A 9,020-nucleotide genomic window follows, 5' to 3' on the forward strand; every position below is an offset into this window, starting at 1 on the left:
AGCCATCACTCTAGCCCACATTTTCTTTGTTTCTTGATTTCGTTTTTGTTTTTTTCGAGGTGGGTCTTGCTCTAGCCCAGGCTGACCTGGAATTCACTATGTAGCCTCAGGGTGGCCTCGAACTCATGGCGATCCTCCTACCTCTGCCTCCCCAGTGCTGGGATTAAAGTCGTGTGCCACCATGCCCAGCCATTGCATTTTCACCTACAGTCAGCCTCTTTCATCTTGAAAAGTAAATACTATTTGCAGGGTCTGTTACATGCAAAACTAAAGGCATCTTATGTGACAAGGACAGCCAAAGCCATTATCAGGGCAAGATGTGCAGCAACAGGTGGAAAGCTTACAGTCAGTTAAGCCCAGGTCCTTCCCAATGCTAATACCCAAGCTCCCCGGAAGGGAGGAAATATCAACAACAGGAGTTAATATGTCAATGTTTCATATCACTGTATCAACACCACCGCCAGGTGACACCAAATCTACTTTTTTCAGATGAAGAAGGTAGGTCTTCGATACACTAAATAGCCCATTGCTGTAGCTTGGATCTTACACGGCCCCCTACAGCAAAAGTTCCCAGTGCTGGTGGATGGAAGTTAGGTCACTTGGGTATGCGGCCCCAGCCCCTTCTCCTTCCTCCGTCTCATGCTTCTGAGCAACATTGTCTGACCAATCCCCTTCCCTCCTCTCCCCTCTTCTCACTTTTTCTTCTCTTCCACCTTGAGAAGCTGTCATACTGTGAACCCAGAAAACCAACAAACCAACTAATCATGGGCTGAGGCCTCTAAAACTGTGAGCCCAAACAAACCTCTGTAGCCTCTAGGCATAAGTCGCTTTTGTCATAGGGCTGAAACGTCGACTGACACTCCCACAGTTGAGCTTAGGATCACAGCCTGCTTCAAGAATTGGGGCCCTTCGCCACCAGCCTTGTTCTGCTGTTTGCTCTAAACCCAATCTATTCTGCTTCCTCCCCAAGAAGGCTTTATGTATCTTTACATCTTAGGCATTGAATCATGCCTATAAATATATTCAGGGGGAAAAAAATAACAAGTGTGTTATCTACTTTCAGTTTTAGCATGACCCCAGAAATTAATGAGAAAGATACTTTGTGTTGAGTGACCTGGGCATTTTCAACTTTCCTTTCACATTAGGAATGATTACCCATCTCGATATAATACAACCTTTTGAAATTGACCTCCTTTCTGGAGAAAAGTGGCTTTGAATGTCCCTTGTTTACATTTTCTGAAACAGTTGGTTACTAGCCAGAAAGCAGCCATTGTTTTGTGTCATCTTAACAAATGGGTCTGTTTGGTGTTTCAAGGTAGGGTCTCGCTCTAGCCCAGGATGACCTGGAATTCACTGTATAGTCTTAGGCTGGCCTTGAACCCACTTCCGCCTCTCCCTCCCAAGTGCTGGGATTAAAGGTGTGCGCCACCCACCACCGCCTAGCAACATGTCTGTATTTGTTTGTTTTATTTAAATTTATAAATATCCATTTTTTTATTTACAGAGGTCTTGTTCCCTGTCTCCTGAAGGGCCCCTTCAGTAGGATCCTTGGTGTTCCTTGTGGGGTAATTAGGGTCTCTGTTAGTTTCGGAGGGGGGCGAGTCTCACAGTATTTCTACCCACCCTGTGGCTTTTACAAACGCTCTTCCGCAACAGTCCCTGAGCGTGGGGTGTGTCAGCAGGTGGTTTTGAGTGTTAAGTTCATTGTAACCTTTGTGTTTCTGTTACGGTGTGTTTCAGTTCATTGCCAAGTTCGTCAACCATTTCCCGGGAGGTGGTCGCTCTTCAGATGATGTTTGCCCACGTTCATTCTGTAAACGCCACATTCATTTCTGCTGCTGCGCCTCCATTTGTCTCCTCCTGGCGACACTGTAAAAGTTCAAAGAGCCGGGAGGCTTGTTTGACTCACTGGCTGCCCACAGAGCCTAAGCCAGTGTTGAATAAGACTTGCTGGCGAAATGAGGAAGGCATGAAGAGATGTTGTCTTCCATTGTCAAGAGACTCTTAAGTCATGAAAGCATAATTGTGCGCATCCTGGTGTTTAGGAACTTTGTAGGAATATAACCTGGGCGGTCCAATATTTCTGAATAGTTCCATTTGTGTGACCCACCAACACCTCAAGCGTCTTCATGACAGCTTGAACGGCTGGCCCATGATCCACATTTGTGCACCACGCTTTGAACCCAGATTCCACTTGCATCTCCACCTGTGGAGCTCACTGTCTGTGCTTCTTGGAAAGATTTAACCACCTGACATGAGCCTTCTTAACTTCCCTCTTTCCTGTTTGAAAAGTCTTTTGGGGGTGGGGGAGTTGTGAAGGCGACACTTTTACTCTGGTGAGAATTGGAATTACTTTCATACAGAAAATGTGTGTGTCGGACTGGAGAGATGGCTTAGTGGTTAAGCACTTGCCTGTGAAGCCTAAGGACCCTGGTTCGAGGCTCCATTCCCCAGGACCCATGTTAGCCAGATGCACAAGGGGGCGCACACATCTGGAGTTTGTTTGCAGTGGCTGGAGGCCCTGGAGCACCCATTCTCTCTCTCTCTTTCTCTCTGTCACTCTCAAATAAGTAAATAAAACTGAGCCAAAAAAAAAAAAAAAAAAGAAAATGTGTCAACCTTCAGTCACTACAACAAACTTTTAGCATTATCTCCTTGCTCATTTGATTAGTAACACATACGTGTACTTTTAAATTGGTTTAGAAAATAGTTACTGTCTGGAACTTTCCTCGAGAATACAGTGATGATAGTTTATGAAACCAGCTCCTGTTAAGTGAGGAACTTTATCCGAAGTACCTGGCACATATCACAAGGCTCGTGTTTTTAGAAATGTACAGAATTACCTTATTATCCCTGGTTGGTGAAGGCATTTTTTCCTTTATCTATTTTCAAGGAGAGAGAGAGGGGGAATGGACACATGTCAGAATCTCTATGCACTGCAAACTATAGGCATCTGATTTTATGTGGGTTTTAGGAAATAGAACCCAAGTCATTAGGATTTGCAAGCAAGTGCCTCAACCACTGAGCCATCTCCCCAGCCCCATTCTTGACTGTTTGAAAGGAAGTTAATCCTCCCCTCTGGTCATGGCTGCCTTCCCAGGCCTCACACTGTTTCTCTCTGCACATTTCCCTCTCTTCCGGCACTCTCTTTCCAACTCTGCGAGCTTGAAATAAGGTCACATTTTCCCTATGGATTTCTCTTGAATCTACCTTCCAGCTGCCTTCTTTTGAACTTCTTACCCATTTCTCTTTGAGTTAGGGGATCCTCATGAAAATAAGACCAACTTTATACAAAACATGTCAGGCAAGGGTGAGAAAACATGGGTCCAGCCATGGAAAGATTTGCTACCTCCAAGGACTATGATCAAACAGGTAACCATAAAAATAATAATAATAATAATTAGGGCTGGAGAGATGGCTTAGTACTTAAGCACTTCCTTGTGAAGCCTAAGAAGCCTGGTTCGAGGCTCGATTCCCCAGGACCCACGTTAGCCAGATGCACAAGGGGGTGCAGGCATCTGGAGTTCGTTTGCAGTGGCTGGAGGCCCTGGTGCGCCCATTCTCTCTCTCTCTCTCTCTCTCTATTTGCCTCTTTCTCTCTCTATCACTCTCAAATAAATAAAAATGAACAAAAAAAAATTACACAATGGGCTGGAGAGAGGGCTCAGAGGTTAAAAGCACTTGCTTGCAAAGTCTGACAGTACCTACATAGAGCCAGGTGGACAAAGTGGCACAGGCATCTGGAGTTCATGCGCAGTGTCAGGAGGCCCTGACGTGCCCATCCCCACTCTCTTCTTGCAAATAAATAAATAAAATCTTACAAGAATGTTCTGGATCTCATCTTAGAACACCAGCTACTAAAGCAGCTCTGGCATTCCACATGCCAGCTTACAGCTCATAACTGAGTAAATGCATATTTCAAGGTTACTTCAGAAAATTCTGATTTTCTGCACATACACACACACAAAAATATGCTTACCTGTCCTTCAGTTAATATTACCCTAAGGAAATCTTCCACCATCATTCTCAGAATAGGGAAAGTTTCCCTGTGACCAGTCAGCAGACAGATGAGAAAGCCATGTGCTAAAAAAAGAGATGGTTCCTTCTTATTTTTTTTAATAACTAGCCTGGAAGAATTGAAGACTGGAGCTGAAAAGGAGAAAGAGGTGAGGGATGCGATGGTTAAGACGTGCTAAAACTTCAGGAAAGCTGAGCAGGCAGTTGACTATTTTCCATAAGCAGAGAAAGAGAGAGGAAGAGGGAGAGGAAGGGAGGGAGAGACACAGAAGGAGAGAGAGAGAGGGCTGGAGAGATGGCTTAGCAGTTAAGCGCTTGCCTGTGAAGCCTAAGGACCCTGGTTCAAGGCTTGATTCCCCAGGACCCACGTTAGCCAGATGCACAAGGGGGCGCATGCGTCTGGAGTTCATTTGCAGTGGCTGGAGGCCCTTGCATGCCCATTCTCTCTCTCTCTCTCTCTCTTTCTCTCTCTCTGTCACTTTCAAACAAACAAATAAAAAAAAAGAAGAAGGAGGAGAGAGAGAAAGAGCCAGAATGAATGCAAGTGCCCACAAACCAAGGCTAAAATAAACTACTTACTTGTAAGAATACATTGTTATTTTGCCTGTCAGAGGTTAAGTAAATGTTGTTATTTTTATTTTTTTATTTTATTTTAGAGAGAGAGAATTGGCATGCCAGGGCCTCAGCCACTGAAATCCAACTCCAAACACTTGCGCCACCTAGTGGGCATGTGCGACCTTGCACTTGCCTCACCTTTGTGCAACTGACTAACGTGGGATTTGGAGAGACAAACATGGGTCCTTAGACTTCGCAGGCAAGCGCCTTAACTGCTAAGCCCTCTCTCCAGCCCGGTTGTTTTGTTTTCTTAATGCATGCGTGTGTATGTATGTGTGTGTAGGTATATTGTGTAGTTGTATGGTATGTATGTGCATGTGTATATCTTTGTGTCTGTATGTGTGTGTATGTATGTGTATCTATGTGTATACATTTTTGTACATGTGTGTGCATATGTGTTTGTATATAGGTGCATATGCGTGTGCACATTTGTGCATGTGTGTGCGGGCCAAGGGACAACCTCAGGTGTCATTCCTTGGTGCTGTATCAGTGACTTTCTCATTAGTGGAACAAAATAACTGACCAGAAGCAACTTGGGGAAGAGAAAGATTTTGGTTGGCTCACAGTTCCAGAGGGTGGATGGAGTCCATCATGGTGAGGTAGCATGGCAGGATCAGAGAGCCGGAGTCACGAGCCGGGCGTGGTGGCGCACGCCTTTAATCCCAGCACTAGGAGGCAGAGGTAGGAGGATCGCCGTGAGTTCAAGGCCACCCTGAGACTACAGAGTGAATTCCAGGTCAGCCTGGGCTAGAGTGAGACCCTGCCTCAAGAAACCAAAAAAAAAAAAAAAAAAAAAAAAACAAAGAAAGAAAAGAAAGCAAGCAAGCTGGAGTGACATCGTCACATCAGCAGAGAGGACATAGAGAAAGAGAGAACAGCAAACAGGGCCTTGCTGTGAAACCTCAATGACAAGATTTCTACCAAGACTCTACCTCCAAAAGACTCCACAGCCTCGCCAAATCGTGCCACTTTGCTGAGACCAAGCATTCAACCACAAGTCTATGGGCGGGAGGGGCATTAAATTTAAACACCACAGGTGCCATCCACATATTTTTTTTTTTGGGGATAGGGTGTCTCACTGGCCTAGAACTCACTTAGGGTGGACTGGCTGGACAATGAGCCCCAGGACCCACCCGTCTCGGCCTTCCTAGCACTGGGGTGAAAGCTCACATATCACCCACAACCAGCATTTTTACAGAGATACTAGGGTTCAAATTCAGATCCTAATGCTTGTGAAGACCCTATTCCCACCCCTGACTTTTTCTTTCTTAAGAAGAATATGAGTGTGTTTTTAAAACCATTTTGGTTGGGGTTGCCACAGAACACGGAAAGGGAATGGGCAGTGACCAACAAGTGTGTGGCTTCTTTGGGGGACGAGAAGAGTTAGTGTTCACCAAGTGGCCTTCATAATCATGACCTCACAGTGGCTGACACAACCCACACAAGACATGCATGTCAAAATAGAAGAGAGTCTATTTAGAAAGAAGAATGGGTTCAGTGGAGAGGGGATTTGGGAAGGGAAATGGGGGTCATGGGAGGGGATTACGATCATGGAATATTGTCTATACTTAACAAAAGTTTGTAATACAAAGTTGTTTTTTTTTTTAAAGAATTGGGCTGAAGAGATGGCTCAGCAGTTAAGGCACTTGCCTGTAAAGCCTAAGGACCCAGGTTCGATTCCCCAGAAACTACGTAAAGCCAGATGCACAAGGTGGCACATGCATTGGTAGTTTGTTTGCAGTGGCTGGAAGCCCTGGTGTGCCCATTCTCTCTCTATGTGCATCTTTCCTTCTCACTCTCCAACAAATAAATTAAGTATTTTTTAAAAATTCTCAGGCTGACCTACAGAATGGGAAAAAATCTTCGCCAGCTATATATCTGATAGAGGATTAATATCTAGGATATACAAAGAACTCAAAAAGTTAAATAATAAGGAATCAAACAAGCCAATCAAAAAATGGGCTATGGAGCTAAATAGAGAGTTCTCAAAGGAAGAAATACGAATGGCATATAAGCATCTAAAAAAATGTTCTACGTCACTAGTCATCAGGGAAATGCAGATTAAAACTACATTGAGATTCCATCTCACTCCTGTCAGATTGGCCACCATCATGAAAACAAATGATCATAAATGTTGGCGGGGATGTGGAAAAAAAGGAACCCTTCTGCACTGCTGGTGGGAATGCAATCTGGTCCAGCCATTGTGGAAAACAGTGTGGAGGTTCCTAAAACAGCTAGAGATTGATCTACCATATGACCCAGCTACAGCACTCCTCGGCATATATCCAAAGGACTCATCTCATTTCCTTAGAAGTACATGCTTAGAAGTACAACCATGTTTATTGCTGCTCAATTTATAATAGCTGGGAAATGGAACCAGCCTAGATGTCCCTCAACAGATGAGTGGATAATGAAGATGTGGTACATTTATACAATGGAGTTCTACTCAGCGTTAAAGAAAAATGAAGTTATGAAATTTGCAGAAAAATGGATGGACCTGGAAAGTATTATACTAAGTCAGGTAACCCAGGCCCAGAAAGCCAAGCGCCACATGTTCTCTCTTATATGTGGATCCTAGCTACAGATGACTGGGCTTCTGCGTGAGAATGAAAATACTTAGTAGCAGAGGCCAGTAAGTTGAAAAGGAGACATAAAGGGTGGAGAAAGGAAGGGAGGAGGATACTTAATAGGTTGATATTGTATATATGTAAGTACAATGATTGTAATGGGGAGGTAATATGATGGAGAATGGAATTTCAAATGGGAAAGTGTGGGGGTGGGGTGGGAGGGAATTACCATGGGATATATTTTATAATCATGGAAAATGTTAATAAAAATTAAAAAAAAAATTCTCAGGCTGGAAAGATGGCTTATCAGTTAAGGTGCTTGCCTGCAAAGCCTAGGGACCCATGTTCGATTCTCCAGATTTCACATAAGCCAGATGCACAAAGGTGAGGCAAGTACATGGTCACACATGCCCACTAGGTGGCTCAAGTGTGTGGCATCCAATTTCAGAGGCTAAGGCCCTGGTGCACCAGTTCTCTCCCTCTCTCTCTCTCTTTACCTAAAATAAATTAAAAAAAAAATCTCATGGATAGTCAGGCATGCTGACGCATGCCTTTAATCCCAGCACTCGGGAGGCAGAGGTAGCAGGATCGCCATGAGTTCGAGGCCAGCCTGAGACTACATAGTGAATTCCAGGTCAGCCTGGACTAGAGTGAGACCCTACCTCGAAAAATAAAAATAAAATAAAATAAAAAATCTCAAGGATAGAAGACTTCTTGGTGCTTGCTTGCAAAGCCTGCTGGCCTGGGTTCCATTCCCCCAAACCCACAGAGAGCCAGATACAAAAAGACTGTGACAATGGGAAGTGGAGCCAGGAAAAATCAGTTTACATTTGCAGAAGCGTGCACACGCGCGCGCGCACACACACACACACACAGAGAGAGAGAGAGAGAGAGAGAGAGAGAGAAAGACAGAGAGAAAATAATAGTTTTTAAAATTCTCCTTGACATGACTCCTCCTTAGTTCTCAGTTCTTAGTTCTCTGCCCCACAGGCAACCAGACATGGACTTGTAAACAAAGTCTACCGACACACGGCACATATACCATCCAGCCACTTCTGACTGGGACGGCTTCCTGGGTAAGCAATTGGCCTTGCACAGAAGAAAACCAGCAGTGGCCAGGTGTGGTGGTGCACACCTTTAATCCCAGCACTCAGGAGGCACAGCTAGAAGGATCACCATGAGTTCGAGGCCACACTGAGACTACACAGTGAATTCCAGGTCAGCCTGGGCCAGAGTGAAACCCTACCTCAAAAAAAAAAAAAAAAAAAAAAAAAAATCGGGGGCGGGGGTCTGGAGAAATGGCTGGCTTAGTGGTTAAGGCATTTGCCTGCAAAGCCAAATGACCCAGGTTCGATTCCCCAGGACCCATGTTAGCCAGGTGCACAAGGGGGCACACGCATCTGGAGTTTGTTTGCAGTGGCTGGAGGCCCTGGCACGCCCATTCTCTCATTCTCTCTCTCTCTCTCTTTCTCTGTCAAATAAATAAATATAAAATATTAAAAAAAACAAAACAAAACAAAAAACAGTGATGCTTCTAGCTACCTCCCCTCCACCAAACTATGTCACGTAAAAGAACGCGCCTTCTCTAAGCAAAAGGTCTACTCTGCTACTCTGGGGTTCCTTTGATCCTCTGTTTTCTCCCCATGACTAAAATCCCTTTCACTGGAGCCTCTCATGCACCAGGGAAGATGAAAGGCTAAAGTGTCAGTGTTGAGTGAACCGGAGCGCTGGGCATCAGTCACGCTACAGGGCGTGACTGGTCATGAGTTAGCTCACCGCGGGGTGCGGGGTGGGGGGTGGGGGGCGGGTGTCCAACCAGTC

Source organism: Jaculus jaculus, chromosome 11 (genome assembly GCF_020740685.1).
Source record: "Jaculus jaculus isolate mJacJac1 chromosome 11, mJacJac1.mat.Y.cur, whole genome shotgun sequence".
Lineage (NCBI taxonomy): Eukaryota > Metazoa > Chordata > Mammalia > Rodentia > Dipodidae > Jaculus > Jaculus jaculus.